Source organism: Eleginops maclovinus, chromosome 23, assembly GCF_036324505.1.
Source record: "Eleginops maclovinus isolate JMC-PN-2008 ecotype Puerto Natales chromosome 23, JC_Emac_rtc_rv5, whole genome shotgun sequence".
NCBI classification, from domain to species: Eukaryota; Metazoa; Chordata; class Actinopteri; order Perciformes; family Eleginopidae; genus Eleginops; species Eleginops maclovinus.
The window spans coordinates 14,207,374-14,225,495 of record NC_086371.1 but is presented as its reverse complement, the minus strand read 5'-3'; the positions used below and the strand labels follow the sequence as shown (position 1 = coordinate 14,225,495).

The following is an 18,122-nucleotide window of genomic DNA, read 5'->3' as shown; positions in this document are numbered from 1 at the left end:
AACACTGACAAATGAGAGCATTTGTCCTTCAGCTACTGTCAAGTGTCTTATTTATACATCGCCTTTCACATTGTAGCTTTTAGCCTTCAGACAGATTGAACCATAATACATTTGTTTGAGGGCTAGTAAAATGTACCAAGAAAGCCTTAGGTTAAAAACATTGTTTAAAGATTAAAGCACATTTTTATAAATTTGAAGTTCTAAAATACTGATGTTAGTGACCGATATATATTGAAACATTAGTAGTGTTCATCATTTTTGATCATTTTTCATTGTCTTTGTGTTGTTACAGCAGCTGAGACAGAGACTCACCAATTTCTGAGTTCAAACGATCCAATCCAGGCCCTACTTCTTCTTTTTCTCTATATTCCAGCATCAAAGAAGGGGGCAGATGAAGGATAAAAACAGCTTTGAGGATCCAATTTTGAATAATTAGGATTAAAAAAAATAGGAAACAAAGCAAAGGAGTGCCGTGTCCCTGCGATTAATTCACTGCTGTACATTCCCCACATTGCAAATGCAGTTGGTAAAAAGAAAAGAGAAGGAAAACAACACTGATGAAACAAGACTAAAGTTGTGAGGTTGGTGTGTGTGTGTGTGTGTGTGTGTGTGTGTGTTTGCTTCTGTTAATGTGTTTTGGAAACAACTGAGAAAGGCACAGGATGTGAAAGTGTGCGGCTGATTTTTGAAAGTGAGTAGTGGGGTGTGTTAGACTGTTTCCTAATGAGCTATGTGTCTGTAACATAATTTGAGCATGAGAACTTCAGTTCCAATTGACTGACTCCTGAGAAAAGTGCTGTCTGCCTGAGGAATGGACCATGTTCATAAAGCCTAAATTATGTGTGTTCTCCCGACGTGCATGGTGCAAAATATGGCAAAATATAGCATTTCCATCACACAACAATGCTCACTTCTGCCAGCTGCTCTTGGGGGCATTAGTAAATCCAATCATACATCTAACGTTTCACATATGATGAAAGGAGATAACTCATAGAGCATGAAACCAACCAGCAAATGGGATAAAGAGTATAAATGTCTCAACATCTCGATAGATGTTTTTATAAGCCCGTACATACCCTAATCAGTTCCTCATCAAGGACTCCAGTGACAGTAAACAGATCGTGTTGATGACTTGCCCGTTCTATAAACAGGACTAATCCAAATAATAATGGGATACAATCCAGCATGAAAACACATCTGACTCTTTTAGAAACAACCCACCAATGGGCTTTGATGTTCTCCTCCGTCTTTCGGGCTCTACTGCATTTATATGTCATCTTTTTCAAAGCAGAGAGATGACAGCCTTTTTTTTGTCATTTTCCTTGATATCTGCTTGAAAATCATGATCATGATCATAGCATTTTTTTTGTTGAGCTGTAAAAGATGTTTTAGCCTCAAAAAAGAGAAAGGACAAAATTAAAACTATTGGAAAAACTATATGAACCGTGGGTCAAAAGGGGATGTATTTACACTTAAAAAGTATCTCAGCTAGTTTCTCTCCACTGAGAGATGAATATTGAAAGACACCACAACAGCCAGCTATAGATAAGAGCTGGAATTGGTTAAGAGTATCTTTATCTAGAACACATGTAATGTATTCTCCAGGCAGCTCTTAAGGCCTGCATAAGACTTCACAAACACGTAGCAGTTTTGCTTTTCTTTTGTCATTTTGTTGATTCCTTAAAAACAGGATTGTGCAGCAGGGCTCTGAGGTTTAATGAGGCAAGTAAACGCTGTAGTCTGAGGAGCTGTCCAGGGTGCTGATAGCGGCCGATCAACACATTAAGTCAGAAAAACAGCCATCTAACAAATTAGAAACAGTTTTTTTATGTAAGTTGAAAGAAAAATGGTGCTCTAAAGTGGGAAACCACATGAAACATCCATCCTCTACCACAGAAAAACTGTTATTTCTGGCAAAACAAACAAACAAAACAGAAAACAAATCAGAAAACAATTGACTGACTGATTTCACCTCAAGTGGTGTGGGTGAAATAACAGGGATGCCCTAGAGAAGAACACCACCCTATCAGTTTTTCATAAATGTAAGTACTATCTGCAAAACCGAGGAATAAGTTTGCTTTCTAATCAAACATCATTAGATAATAATGACCAACAATCCAGAAAAATAAAAATAAATATCAAGTTGTGTGCTACATTACTGGGTTGTCCGTTCCTACAATATGTAAAAGGTAATTTGGGACAAAATAATGGGCTTCCAGAATGAAAAAAAGTGACAGTCACACTGTAGATCAAACACACAGAATCAGGGACAAACCAAGAGAGAGAAAAGTAAAGAGAGTGTTAGTGTAAGCAAAACTCTTTCTCCAGTATGACATCATCTATTCCTCCATAAAGGCAGACGAGACACAGATACAGAGGTAGACGGTAACTTAACAGCCAAAGACAGTAAAGTGTATAAGATTAAATATTTTAAAAGATATTCAATGGTATAAACCAAGAATACAAAAGAGGAAAACAAAAAACAAACATGTCTTGGGCTTTAACACCTTCAGGAGAAAGCAGTTTAGTGATACACATAATAAAGAATGGCAACATCAAAATGACATTCACAATATCCAGTTATCAGATATCCTATATTCTGGATAATGGGCAGGGTATCTCCATTCATTCCTTTGTAGTCTGCATACAATCTCTACATGTTATACAAAGCAGAAAACAAAAATTAGGTAAAGTACATTTTAAGAAGGAAAGAAAGTGTGGCAAACCACCAAGCACGTTTCTTATTCGTACATTATCTATTTTATCCATCTTGCAATGTAAAAATCGTTTTTCAATCTTAATAAGAAAGCCAGTATTTTCATCTCATGAATCTCTTTGATGCTTCCAATCCAGTTATCTACTGTAGGTGGATCCGCCTGTAACCATTTACAAGGGATTGCTTTTTAGGCTGTGCTCTCAATATTTTTAGGAGAGATATGTAATTTCCTGCTATTCCTTCTGGCATTTGCCCCAAATAAAGTGACACAAATGTCAACAGCATCTGCAGCCCAACTGCTGCATGACTCGACTAATATTTGATCAAAATCTTTGTATCTTTTGGCAGATTGTGAAGGGGATATGAGAGTCAGACAATATGAGAAACTTAAACTACACATCTTTAGTTGTTCTTCTGTCATTTGAATACGATATGATAACATGGCCGTTTCTGAAGCCTGCAAGTCCTGCTACAGACAGAAGCGGTGGTTATGGTTGGTTGAAGTAGACCAAAGAAAATAAGGAATATATACGATGTATGAGGAAGAGTCCACAGTTTATTCCTGCAGATAGGTTGTTTGATATTATTAAAATCATGTATAAAAACAATTCCACAACTCCTTAAAATCTCTCATATTTGCAGATACTGTCAGTTCAAATCAGTCTCGTCCACTGCTAAACAAATCACTCATTCCTTCAAACATTTGACACTCACAGGGTCTGACTGCCAATTAAGAAGACTTTTTCCCTCTCTGTCTATCAATCTGTCTCTACATGTCTTCCCTTCATTTCCTTTCCTGCAGGATAAAAAATCCCAAAGGAGCGCTATTCACCTCAGACCAAGACAGTCAATGTCTAAAAGACAAATTCTTGGCATCCTTCGTAGGAAATGTATTAATATTCCACATTGAACATTCAACTGGCAGTTCGTCAAAGTGCAGCCTGACACACCAATAAATTAAGCAAAACAAGTGAAATAAAGGAATAATAGATTGGTAAATCTGTCTGGAAAAGTATCCAAACAAATCTTAAAATATAAAACAGTGGTCAGTCTGTAAGTTATTAAGGGGAAATAAGATATAGTCCTTTGTAAAAACTGAAGGTTGCAAACTCAAGTACAGTCCATCAAGAACTGCAAAAAATGAAAATCCTACATAAAGAGTATAGCACATAGAGTCTATACTTTTATTTAATGCTATTATTTGAAGCCAGCCAGTGAGGGAAAACCACTCTCTGAAGTTGTATAATCTCAAACGGGATATGAGGATGATTCACACCTGTGTCCTTTTGCAAATACCTATTGCAGACAAAAGTTGTTAAACCTGAGTGTTTACACCATTCTATTTAAATAAAGAGGGGGTATTAGTAAGAACTCCTTTAAGAGGAGTCATTTAATTACATTTTATGACAAAAAATCTTGAAGATTGGCGATTGTGAGTCACAAAATGTGTTTCTTAGGCCCGTACATGTATTGAAAGACCTATCAAAGATTTTGGAGTCATATCAGATTCCACTCTTATGTATATTTAATTATCCTGATGGTGCCAGTAGATTGTTCCCCTAAATCTGGGTAATCGGAAAAATAAGCCCAAAGGAGATGTATAATCAGCACTGCTGAAATAGCTCTTCTGAGTTCTTCTGTATTTGCATCTCATTTGTTGAGATTGGAATTAAAATAGTCTACAAAACAAACAACATTAATGGAAACACGGTTGGTTTAAGCTTGGCTTCATTGCAGCCCCAATGTCTCAGCAAATTACTGAGCAAGTATTTCTTCCAACAATCTGAGCTAAAAATCCTGAAATTCAAAACACCTTACAACATAATTACTCTACAAGTCCATTTCTTAAACCTCTTTCTGACTTTCTCCTGACACCTGTTCTTCACTATTCCCTCACTCACTTGAGATTGTCTCCCTCTTCCCAACCTCCAGCTTGTTTCCCAATTCTTTCAAGAGTCTGATCATCCAGCCTGACACTTTTTTCTTCCTCCCACATCTCAAATGTGTTCTAACAGCAAGCTTCCTCTATCATCTGTCTCGTTACTCCCCCTTCAGCTGAAGTACATCTGTAGTTTACCCTCTGCATTTCCATCATCTGACTTTATATTACTCTTACTGCCCCATCTCTCAATCAAACCTCTCAAATCTCTGTACATTTTGCATCATGGCTCAGGATGAGTCTCACAGCATCCCATATCTGCTTCTGGTTGTGCCCCAAATTGTTTTGGACAGGCCCGGCATGGCTGCCAGTGCCAGAGGTCCTTTTGTTGGGCAATGAGTTGAAAACATTCATGCACTGAGATAGAAGGATACAACACAGAGAGAAAAACACAGCCTGTTAACTGTCTCCCCTTGAGCTCCACAGCAGGGGTCAGGCAGGTTTATGCATTACATGCCAGTCACACAAACAGCATCAAAACCTTTCCAAGGGCAGTGGAGAGGATTCATGGTTTGCACAGTTAGTGGAGAACTTGAATCATGCTGCTGCTGTCAGTGAAGAAACATGCAAGAACAGTAAAAAGTTAACATTAGAAATGATCATGCATCCAGGCCTCATTGCAACTTAAGACATGACATTTCTTTGAGAGAAAATGAGTAGAACCTGGTGGTCAAAGTATAACAAAACCAAGAACAACATTGCTTCACAACAGAAAGAGAAAAAGAAGAAAAAGGATTGACCAGGCAAAGAGTGGAGTCTCCCAGGATCTGTTATGCTCTATGAATATATCCTGTGTGTTAGCCAGATAAAGAGACAGCTATAAACTCTACCTGGGGCACTGACTTAGATCTTCCATTTCTCTTATCACACACTGAAAAAATAACTTTCTACACACGTACAAGCACACACATGGTGTGAAATCTAATCCTCACCTTCTGTTACCTCAGCAGCCACCTGTGAAGATGCCTTCCTCTTGCCCTCATCTCTCACAGAAAAACAAATGAATCACTGAGAACTGAGAAAATGATGGGGAAAAAGAGAAACAAATGAGGCAGAGCCACGCGTGCCAGGTTGGCAGCTCATCAGCATCTAATAACTTCAACACCTGTAATGTATGGTTGAAAAAGACACAGCTGGAGAATACAGAGTAAAGCAACTGCTTAAAGTAATGAGGACAATGTACAATAAAAAACATCGTTGTGGTACAAAGACTTGATGCTTACTGCAACAGCCTGGGTTGGAATCTGGCTTTGGACCCTTTCCTGAATGTCATCCCCTCTCTTCATATCAATTAAAAAGGGGCAAGAAAAAAATTAAAATTATAAAATAAAAGTGTTATTGATATATAAATGTAATAAATAAGGCAATGGTGGAAAGAAGCACAGGACATGTATAGGTAAAATACTGAGATACTGGTACTTACTTAAGTATTAACCATTTATAATTCTACTCCATTGTAAGTATTGCCTTTTGCAAAGATTGGATTAAACCCCAAAATGTGCTGTAGATTTGTGTTGCAGTTAGATTTTACCTCATAAATCATCTCACAGCCCCTTAGACTTCAGTGGGCCCAAACACATACAGAAGCTATCCTTTATAAAAAATAATCAGAGCTTAATCTGGACCACCTACCACTCTAACATTCTAAAAACACAGCATGGATACTTTTACTTTAAAAAAGGATTTGCATACTTCCTTTAGGTGTTACCCCCCAAAATCACCTCCACTCTACCGTGGATTTGACTTAAACTTTCCCAAATTGTATGAACTAACCCCAATGTAAAACTCATACAAATCCATCCATTACTAGACTACAACTAGAACACACATGTACACAGCACACACAGTGAGATTTTACCTTTGCATTTGACCCATCCTAGTAATAGGAGCAGTGGGCAGCTAATGTACAGCAGAGCTATTGTACAGCAGTGGGAGTCTGGTGCCTTGCTCAAGGACACGTTAGGCAGTGCCCAGGAGGTGAACTGGGTCTTCTCCAAATACTAGTCCACTCTCCATATTTTTTGGGTCTGTTCGGGGACTTGAACAGGAGACTCCGTGGCTCCCAAGTCAAGCGCCTACAGACTGAGCCACTGCAACCCCTACAAAACACAGTGGTTATATCTCAAGTAAAGGATTGGTTTTATCCCCCTCTTAGAGTAAGATGTCATGAAGGAATATGATGGTGGATTCACAGACCAGACAGCAGTAAAACAGCTGATTACTAAAAATAACAGCTACATTATACAGGATGTGAAAGGCTGGAGAATAGAGATTGTAACTGCAAGGTGATCAGCTCAAATCACTAGTGGATGCCTTTGGAAATAAGATACTGCAGTGAAGGTGTTAGTGTAACACTCCGATGAAATAACGATTCCACCCATAGTGGCAGAGGCAATAAGAGTTGGCAATAAAAAGCAAGTTGCATGAAGGACAAAAAAAGCGAGTAGCTTCTGACAGGAATATAGCTTGTGCTCTCACCAGGAAGCAAGTGGAATGTGTTCAGGTTAGAGTACCAGTGGACAGTGCTGCAGAAGATGAGAAGTTTGTTTGCTCAAAATCACTGAGAGGCTGGAAATATCTGGACTGCAACGGTAAATGAAATACCATTGAGATATCCTTGGGCAATATGTTTTGGCCTTGTAAAGAGTTTCAAACGCAGAAATACTAGCTCCTGAGCCAGTCAAGCGTGCCTTGTACAAATACATTTAAGCCATGGAAAATGATTGTCTTCGAACAAGTCACCACAAATAGATTCAGTAAGGAGTCTTATAAGACTTGAAATACAATACTATGCTACCCAGAATCCACTCTTTATATTTGATGTGCTAGACTGAGCATAAAGTTGCACAAGCTGTTACAGTAAGGCCCCATGGCTTCTCTGTATTGTCAAAAAATGTATGTATGTTATTTGTTTGTGTGTGCCCATAGGGATCAGTTCAGGACAAGCTATTGATCTGTGCCATAGGTCAAATACCAAACACTGGATTATGTTTAAGTCAGATCAATTGAAAATGACGTAGCATGGGGAAAACAATGCCTGTCGGTTTTTTTTAACAGACTGGAGCGACAGAGTAGAATATATTGTAAACAGAGGTGATTTGCTTCTAATTACTCTGGGATTTATGCTTATTATGACATGTCGTGTCGTTTTCAGTCAGCCTTATATTGCAGCTAATGTTGCCTGGGAAATATTTTATCAACAAACAAATGAAAACTAATACAACTTGACAACTAAAGTTGGGATACCCTGTTAAGGGGCCATATTTATCACTGAACATCAAGTACTCTGTGTGTCTGTTACACATAGCACATATGTGTTTATAATACACATTAGGGCTGAACGATTTTGGAAATCGTTCATCTAATTGCGATTTTTTTCCTCAATATTGCAATTGCGATTTAATGTGCGATTATTTTTTCAAGGTCCTCTTCTCATGTATGTTTCAACAAAACACAAGCAATAAATCAATCGTGATTACCATCGTGAACCTCGTGAGGTAGCAACAGTAGCGAGGCACGTTCTGCACAATACCGTTGCATAATGACGTTGCGCAGCATCTTCCTTTTTAAAGCCAAAATAATTCCACACAACTGACGTGCCGCCCCTCTTTGGTACCAAACTTCCAGCCGTGCACTCCTCTGACGAGCCTGAGGCCATTGTGCAACAGGTTCAAGCGCAGCGTCGACTTCTTTCCCTGCCTGCTCCGCTTCGCTCTGCTCCACTCGCAAGTCACATGACCAGATCACGTGACCAGTCAAATCGCAGCCTTTGCGGTTGGAAAATCTCGTTTTGTCATATCGCGATATTATCGCAAATGCAATTAATCGTTCAGCCCTAATACACATATCTATATATTATACATATCTGCCATATACATCTGTTATACGTAATATATGCATCTGTCCATACCTCCTCATTCAACAGTGTAAAGTATTTAAATTACTGTACAGTGTATTTAAATACTTTCAATGTATTCTACATATATTTCACATCCTTAAATCTTTATTGTTGTTATTGTAAATATTCTTCTCTCTTTTTGCACTATTTTATTTATCTTGCACCATGTATGTTGAGTTGTTGGAGGAGCATGGGATATAAGATTTTCATTGCCAACATATGTATATGCTGTGCATATGACCAATAAAACCTTGAAACCTTGAAACCTAGCACATTAAAGCATCAACAAACAAGCAATACTCTTATGTTGGAATACTGGCATCACTGTTTGATATTTTGCTATTTGACTGAACACAACTATATTTAGAAATATGTATCTTTCCTGAAGAGCACTGCCTCCCTCACGAAGTTTTCAAATGGTTGCTAAATGTGTAAGATCAAGATAACAACTGGAGTAATTATCTATATGTGGTTATTTGGTGATGTGAAAAATCTGGAACTATATGTAGCCTAAAATATTGTGTTTTTTTACGGCACACATTTTGATAAAAAAACAAACAAACTGGTAGCCTACTTCATAACATTGATTGATGGTAGCTGAATACGACTGAGGGAAGGGCCTGAAACTACAACAAGTTTAGGGGTCCGAATAATGTTAGTTTATATCAACAACATAGTACAGCGAGAAGAAAACACGTCTCTGCTATCATCTGTTCTGGTATCATGACAGTGCATGAAATCCAAAGATAGCTTTGACTGAAAACCAACCTGTGTTCAGCAGAGGAACAGGTAACGTTCAGGCTAACATCAGCTGACTTAAGTTATGGAGGGACCAGCCCCAAATCACCAGTATTAGCTTACTAGCTCTGCAGTGAGTCTTTAGGAAAATAAATGGCCGGTCATTGTTCATCGTGAATGACCTACCTTGTGAAGAAGGACGGAGTGGGTTATTTAACGTTAGCAAACTTATTTCATTGCTATCAGTGCGGAGCTAACGTCAGTTTTCCCTCCACTAGAATTAGCCTGTTGACGGACACTGGACACTGTGACGTGTGGAGGAGGACACTTTTTATCCATACACTTGGAAGAAGAAATCATCAAAGACAACAAGGACAAGAAGTTCCGTCACGTATATCTTCGAAGCAGACATACACACAGTAAGTTGTTTTCATTTCCATGTTATTTGCTGTGTTTATTTTGTTGTATCGGCCGCCGTGCCACTTAAGTATTGTGCTTACTTCAAAAACGTGTTATCTCTGTCAAACTATGGCACTGTGCTGTCGTAACTGTCTTTAGTATGATGCATGTGGGTTATCTATGCATTCATAGTCAAGTCTGATTATCCTGTCTTTGTATATGCCTTGCATAAGTTCCTCATACTTGAGACTCTGGGTTCTTGAGATTCGGAGTGTAATTTTGTTAACTAATGTAGTACCAGGACTAAACCATGTTCAACTCGATGTACTTGATGATTACGCATGTACTTGAAAATGAAAGCCAGGCATGGTATATCATACATCCTATTCTACATTTTACTTGGCACAATTGGCTTTTAGTCATTGATGTCCTTTACATAGGGTTTTTGGGACATTTCTGGCAATAAATGTGTCTGCTTTCTTTTTCCCAAAAATGACTTGTGTTAAATGTATGTTAGGCTATTATACTGACTATTGACTACACTTATACTCAAATGTCGTTGCAATGAATCAAGATGTACGAGTAAAATCTGGCATATCAGCCAGTGCCTATTCAGCCATTTGCATGCTGTACAGCTGTGTTGTCCTACTCTGTCCTTCACCGTTCCAAGTTTTTTCTTCCAATTTATTCTTTCCAATCGACTTCCTTTGCTTTGTCCTTAACACAGAATCATTGCTATTTTTGTACTTAAATGATTCTATTCAGGTTGGCCTCCAAACTCATTTTTATCCTTGGTCATCATATGATTTTACAAGACAGATCTGTTTTCCAGCTAGAATTGCGATGTGTTAATACATTTCAAGTGTTTTGACACATTTTACCAATAATTGTTGTTTGAAATGAGCAAAATACCATAAATTGGTGTGCTTTTCTTTACAGGCCAGCGGATTTATTTACATATTTTCTTGAGCTACTTAGCAGTCAGAGGAGGTGAAGCAAGAAAAGAAAGGAATAGGAGAAGCGCACAGGACCCAGAAAGTGAGATAGCTGGACTGAGCAATGATGGATATGGAAGTTGTTGACAGCCCATATACGGGTGGGAGACAGAGTGAAGAGAATTGAGTATAAAAGATGGGGGGCAGACGGTGGTTTGACTGACACCCTCCCCCCCAACACACTCACACAGTACATGTGTTGTCAGCAAGCATAGGGCAATAAATACTCCCATATTTAAATATTTGACAGCATCAACTCTATGCTAAGAGATCCTGCATGTCTATGCATTATATAAAGTTTGTCTACTGTAACATGCAGTCAAACAGAAGCAGCAGAGAGTGGTGAAGAGGAGACAAAAGTTCTAGTGTGAATGTGTGACAGAGCGTAATGGGCATTGCTCGTCATTCCTCCAGTCAAAACGGCATAGTTACGGCATACACAGCACAATAAGAAAGTATGTTTTTTTTTTTTTTTAGAGAGACAATGATTTTGGAAATGGAGAGCGAGAATAGGAAGAGAAACATTGGTCTTATTAACACAAAGCAACATCTTCTTACATGTAAGAAGAAAGCCAACACTGGGAATCATTGTTTAGCTGTTGATACAGTAAAAGATCTGGAAATAGATGTTGTTTCTCTTCACGCACCATCCACTCCCTTAACTCCCACAGCCAAGCTCTCAGCAAACGAAACACATAATTATAGTTTCTATTGAACAAAGATGAGGAGGAATTAATTAGGCAGCAGTCAAGTTGGTAAAAACCCTTCTCGATTATAGCGTCACTTTCTCTTCCCTCCCTCCCTTAGCCTTAAACTAATGGAGAGAATAAGATAAAGATAGAGTTGTCATTAATATATCATTTATGCAGAAGCTTTTCTTTTGTGTTTAATGTGCCTGATCAATGTCAGGATTCATATTATAAATACTTTCTTACCAGAGTGATTAGAAAAGACCTGTAAAGGCAGAATACCAGTACGTGTGTGTGTGTGAGTGTAGAATCTAAGCTATGTGTAATTTAATTGGATTACTAATTATCATAACATGCTTTTAATATCCAGTCTCTATTCAATATTTAATCTACATCTCCCTCAGAAGTCAGAAGTATTGACACAGTAAAATAAAGTAATGGTGAGCTGATGATAGAAAAAAGCTACACAGGTATTCGGCTGTTTACGCACCCTGCCCCAAACCATCTTGGGAAGGGTAGTCACCCGGGTGCAAACATCATCAGCCTTATAATATACCCGTACACACTAAAGAATAATCCTAAAGGCAAAAAGTTGTAATATTTGGGATTATTTGAAATAATCAAGAAATTGCAGTCACACGTTTATCATTAAATCAGAGAATATATCAGCATTAAATTGCAGTGATGTTTCCTTTTTAAAGATTGTTGTCTGATATACTGTAGATATCACGTTGAACAGTCTGATAAGGGATGAACACACCTCTATCAGATGGAGATATAGATTTCTGAGCATATTTTGCCCTCCCTGAAATGTAGAGACCTTCCTTTCAAAACATAATACATATTCATGAAGTCATGGGATAAAAATAAGAAAAAGATGAAATATTATGAATATAGATACCATGAATTGTTTATAATCCCCACGGGGAAATTTGGCTCATTTTCTATGCAGCACTCAACATCTCAGAGGAAAGCCAAGAAGGGCTGCATTAATATGAGAAATACACACTCTCTTTTATTCCCTTCCTGTCACTTTATCAATAACACACAGAGGGATTCTCTCCAAATATATAACGCACAGAGGGTGGCATACAAACAACCGGTTGTGCCTCTGCTAAACAAGATAATCCCTCCATATACATTTGTAGGTAGCGATGTGGGCCTTTGATGGCAAATATCAGATTTAAAGTTAATTCTTCCTGCGACTCTTTTTTCTTTTCTATTGTAGACAAAACAGGAATGAATTTCTGCTCTCTTCACATTTCACCTCCCACACAAACACATGCAAAAAGAACAATGGAGTCTGTTATTCCCTCATGTGGGAGAGAGGAAACCAGTATAACAATCCATTCTTTTTTTTTGTGTGTATACTTTCTATTAGATTGTATTTCTCCTCCAGAATCTCTCCATCCATCTGCTGAAATCCTATTTTCATGACAAACAATAAGACACACACACACTCAGTCACTGTTCCCTGTAGCTGCCAGATGAAGGAGGAGAGGGAGCGAGGAGAGAACACAGGGAGGAGGGTGTTACAATAAGGAGGGAAATGTATTTAGGCCTAAATTGCAAAACAATCTCAATGTGTGTGTGTGTTTCGATATGGGCAAGGATGTCAGATTCAATATCAGAGTGCCATTACAGAAAGTCTTTGAGATGTTGAAAGATGTTTTAGTAGTGCACTGAAATGTTAACGTTTGAAAATCAAGGTGGTAGCATGCAAGGCCCCATTAGTGACTTGACTTCAACATGGATGTATAATAAGAACTGTATACAGCGTCGGAGGCGGGTCCTCGTTCATTCCTATGAGAGCTGCTCATTGGCGCATGAAGACGAAATGACCTGAGATTCTCGAGAGCAAAACGTCACAAACTACCCGTCATGCCTGGCTGTCGAGAGCATAGGAGCAGGATTATTCAACTAAACTTCAATGAGGTCCAGTTTGAGAAAATGTCTTTGCGTTATGAATGAGTGTGATATAAATTATCTGTGACCAAGCAGCTGTATCGACGTCTGCATGTAATCAACAACTGACTGTCTCATCAAACAAACAAAGTACAACAATATTTATTGTCACTTGAACTATACAGATATACAGTATACTACTGTAGATATTTTTAATGTTCCACTCGGGCTGCAATTAAAATAAAATAGAGAAAATAAATAAAATACCTTTTGAAAATGTGTGCTCTTAAAAGAGCTTGATTTTAGAAGAATTCGATAAAGTGCAGCCGCAGCTTGAGTTTCCCTTTTCCTTTGTTAAACGTTTCACATCTTGTTTTACTGTAACAGTTTCAGCCAATTGTATAACATATCAGTCCAAACACATCATCACAATTGAACAGTTTTAAGGTTTGTCTTTCTTTCCCTCTTATATTCCACTCCCTCACTGACTTTCTTTTGTTCAGTGAGAGAACTGAGCTCTAGCCTGTCTGGCCAGGATTTTAAATTGGGGCTGAAATGGTGTCAGGGCCATTGTCATACACATGAGGTGGTCCTTGGTGCTCCACTCACCGCCTTCTCTCTCTCTGCCTCCCGTTAACTCGTCTCTCCCCTCACTGTTCTCTCCGTCTTCTCTGTGTCCCGCTAACTCGTCTCTCCCCTCACTCTTCTCTCCGTCTTCTCTGTGTCCCGCTAACTCGTCTCTCCCCTCACTGTTCTCTCCGTCTTCTCTGTGTCCCGCTAACTCGTCTCTCCCCTCACTCTTCTCTCCGTCTTCTCTCTCCTGCTAACTCGTCTGTCCCCTCACTCTTCTCTCCGTCTTCTCTTTCCTGCTAACTCGTCTGTCCCCTCACTCTTCTCTCTGTCTTCTCTCTCCTGCTAACTCATCTGTCCCCTCACTCTTCTCTCCGTCTTCTCTCTCCTGCTAACTCATCTGTCCCCTCACTCTTCTCTCCGTCTTCTCTCTCCTGCTAACTCGTCTGTCCCCTCACTCTTCTCTCCGTCTTCTCTCTCCTGCTAACTCGTCTGTCCCCTCACTCTTCTCTCCGTCTTCTCTGTGTCTTCTCTCTCGTTAGAATGAATGGAGATATAAAATACATCTGGATTCAGCTTTTTGCAACTTTAAGGACCTAATGTTTAATAAGGGATATACAGTGGGGCAAAAAAGTATTTAGTCAGCCACCAATTGTGCAAGTTCTCCAATTTAAAAAGATGAGAGAGACCTGTAATTTTCATCATAGGTACACTTCAACTATGAGAGACAGAATGAGAAAAAAAAATCCAGGAAATCACATTGTAGGATTTTTAATGAATTAATTGGTAAATTCCTCTGTAAAATAAGTATTTGGTCACCTACAAACAAGCAAGATTTCTGGCTCTCACAGACCTGTAACTTCTTCTTTAAGAGGCTCCTCTGTCCTCCACTCGTTACCTGTATTAATGGCACCTTTTTGAACTCGTTATCAGTATAAAAGACACCTGTCCACAACCTCAAACAGTCATACTCCAAACTCCACTATGGCCAAGACCAAAGAGCTGTCAAAGGAGACCAGAGACAAAATTGTAGACCTGCACCAGGCTGGGAAAACTGAATCTGCAATAGGTAAGCAGCTTGGTGTGAAGAAATCAACTGGGGGAGCAATTATTAGAAAATGGAAGACATACAAGACCACTGCTAATCTCCCTCGATCTGGGGCTCCACGCAAGATCTCACCCCGTGGGGTCAAAATGATCACAAGAACGGTGAGCAAAAATCCCAGAACCACACGGGGGGACCTAGTGAATGACCTGCAGAGAGCTGGGACCAAAGTAACAGAGGCTACCATCAGTAACACACTACGCCGCCAGGGACTTAAATCCTGCAGTTCCAGACGTGTCCCCCTGCTTAAGCCAGTACATGTCCAGGCCCGTCTGGAGTTTGCTAGAGGGCATTTGGATGATCCAGAAGAGGATTGGGAGAATGTCATATGGTCAGATGAAACCAAAATAGAACTTTTTGGTAAAAACTCAACTCGTCGTGTTTGGAGGAGAAAGAATGCAGAGTTGCATCCAAAGAACACCATACCTACTGTGAAGCATGGGGGTGGAAACATCATGCTTTGGGGCTGTTTTTCTGCAAAGGGACCAGGACGACTGATCCGTGTAAAGGAAAGAATGAATGGGGCCATGTATCGTGAGATTTTGAGTGAAAACCTCCTTCCATCAGCAAGGGCACTGAAGATGAAGCGTGGCTGGGTCTTTCAGCATGACAATGATCCCAAACACACCGCCAGGGCAACGAAGGAGTGGCTTCCTAAGAAGCATTTCAAGGTCCTGGAGTGGCCTAGCCAGTCTCCAGATCTCAACCCCATAGAAAATCTTTGGAGGGAGTTGAAAGTCTGTGTTGCCCAGCGACAGCCCCAAAACATCACTGCTTTAGAGGAGATCTGCATGGAGCAATGGGCCAAAATACCAGCAACAGTGTGTGGAAACCTTGTGAAGACTTACAGAAAACGTTTGACCTCTGTCATTGCCAACAAAGGGTATATAACAAAGTATTGAGATGAACTTTTGTTATTGACCAAATACTTATTTTCCACAATCATTTGAAATAAATTCTTTAAAAATCCTACAATGTGATTTCCTGGATTTTTTTTCTCATTCTGTCTCTCATAGTTGAGGTTTACCTATGATAGAAATTACAGGCCTCTCTCATCTTTTTAAATGGGAGAACTTGCACAATTGGTGGCTGACTAAATACTTTTTTGCCCCACTGTACAAAGGTTCATACTGGGTAGTTTATTTAGTAAGTATGTAAGTCAATGGGAAAAAGTCTTTCTGGGCCGGGTGATGTCATGGACTGATACGAAAATTGTAGTACCCGAGTTTGGCCACTACGAATATTTTCTCAAAGTCCCGAGCACTTCCTGGGGGCTTGGTCTAAACCTAGATTTCTCTGGTGTTAATATTCAAGTTTGGCTTCCATCTGTATTTTTACAGTGAGGGACGTCTAGCAGAGATTGCAACATGTTATTGATGAAAACATAAAATGAGACTTTGTAGATGTTTCTTCCTCCGTGCATCCAAAGATAGACTGACTGGAAATGTCAAGTAGAAAGTCTGAACTCCCTAGTCTACAATAGTAATTTCAGATTTTCACATTTTCTTTGCAGCTTTTTGTTCTATGTGTATTTCAATGAAACACATTAATGTGGTATTGGACATTTAACCTTGGCAGGGTTTTTTCTAGAAAAATATAGTAGGGTGTTTGCGTCACTTCCGGCCTAAATTACGTCTCAGCCCACTTTCCTAAACTAATAGTTTCTTCATGTCTAAACTGGAGGGCCAACACTGACGCTGTGTACAAGAAGGGGATGAGCCAACTCTTATTTTCTCAGGAGGCTGAGATCCTTCAACGTGTTGCTAGTGCACTCTTCTTTGCTGCGGTTAGCTGGGGGGCAGCATCAGAGCCGGTGACGTCAGCAGACTTAACAAACTATAAGAAAGCTTCCTCTGTCATTAGCATCAAACTGGACCGTTTTGAAGCTGTGGTGGAGAGGAGGACTCAGAACAAACGGTTGTCCATCATGGATAACCCCAACCACTCCTCCACCTGCAGCTGGAAGGACAGGGGGGCTCTTTCTCCAACAGACTGCTCCAGCTCCACTGTCACAAGGACAGGTACAGGAGAACGTTCCTGCCTACTGCAATAACACTTTACAATAATTTCCCTCTGGCTGGCAGACAATTCACTGCTCCATAGACTCTCTTGTGAACTGGACATAACATGCACACTTTACATTTTACACTCAACATTGCACATGTATATTATAATGTATTTAATATTCCATTTCATTGCACTATTTGCTATTTGTATATTTGTTATTTTTATTTGTAATCATTTGTTTTGCTTCATATTGTATTTTGCTGCTGTAACAAAAACGTTTTCCAGTTTGGGATGAATAAAGTGATTCTGATTTCTGATTCTGGTGTCTGAAAGCTGCTGAGTCATATATTGCACCTCAAACAACAAATACATTCCTGGCCGCAATTTCTTTAATTCTTCTACAGAAAAAAGAACAGTAAAAGAAACGTGTAAGCCTGCTGCCTGCCACTCGTCCATCGGCAGACCGACTGGGCATCCATCCCCCATTTATACAGAGCTCCGTAAAACAAAGCTGTCTATGCCGACTGTCTATTTGACGTGATTATCATATTTTTGGAGTAATTATAATGTTTTGGACGAACATCAATATTGTTCTCTGGCATTTTGGTATGAGGGTGCACGCCAAATTTTAGGAGGGCATCTCCCCTGTTGCCCTTTAGACAACACGTTTGGTCTTCTGTATGACGGAAGCACTTTTCTTTTGCTTTTTTAGGAGTTAGCTAGTTTAGCAGAAGCATGGCCGTATAATGCAGGCCATCAGCTTCTAAGTTATAATGTGCCCATCTCAGTTGAGGAATTATTCCTTTATAATAAACTGTGATAAAATGCCATCGCTCGTCCTGTAACCTTTCAGCAAGAATCAGTTAAATGGATCTTCCATTTACATTTTTAATATTCGTACCATTTTAGGAAGTGATAACAGCCACCGCAAATGATTGATTTACAAAATCAGATGTATGAACATGAGGAAAGATGTTAAAATGGTTTCCTTCTCACAAAATTTTAATAATGCTATAATGGCATAACATTTGCAAACCACACCCAGCTTTGACTACTTCAAATGCTACAGTAATTTAACAGTAGTCCTCTCCTCGTGGGTACTTGTGGCAAGGAAGAAAGTCTGTGGAAAGAAATCCAATTATGAAATCCTTCCAAGAGAAA

General features: G+C 39.3%; 1 protein-coding gene and 1 long non-coding RNA gene across 5 annotated transcripts in view; one reads left to right on the top strand and one right to left on the bottom strand.

The window, feature by feature from the left end:
* spock1 (SPARC (osteonectin), cwcv and kazal like domains proteoglycan 1) overlaps positions 1-9,586 on the bottom strand; it is a 100,799-nt gene extending 91,213 nt beyond the window's left edge. The window contains exons 1-2 of one of the 3 annotated variants that reach the window (XM_063876218.1): positions 9,478-9,574; positions 313-362 (exon numbers count right to left, since the gene is read on the bottom strand). The gene's annotated coding sequence lies outside the window, so the exon portion shown is untranslated. Of the gene's footprint in view, positions 1-312; positions 363-9,477 lie in introns of all 3 variants that reach the window. The other 2 variants (XM_063876216.1, XM_063876219.1) reach the window with 2 other exon arrangements.
* The window catches only part of LOC134859623 (uncharacterized), an 84,738-nt gene continuing 75,802 nt past the window's right edge, over positions 9,187-18,122 (top strand). The window contains exons 1-2 of one of the 2 annotated variants that reach the window (XR_010165127.1): positions 9,187-9,342; positions 9,570-9,710. This is a non-coding gene — a long non-coding RNA (uncharacterized LOC134859623). Of the gene's footprint in view, positions 9,711-18,122 lie in introns of both variants that reach the window. The other variant, XR_010165126.1, reaches the window with a different exon arrangement.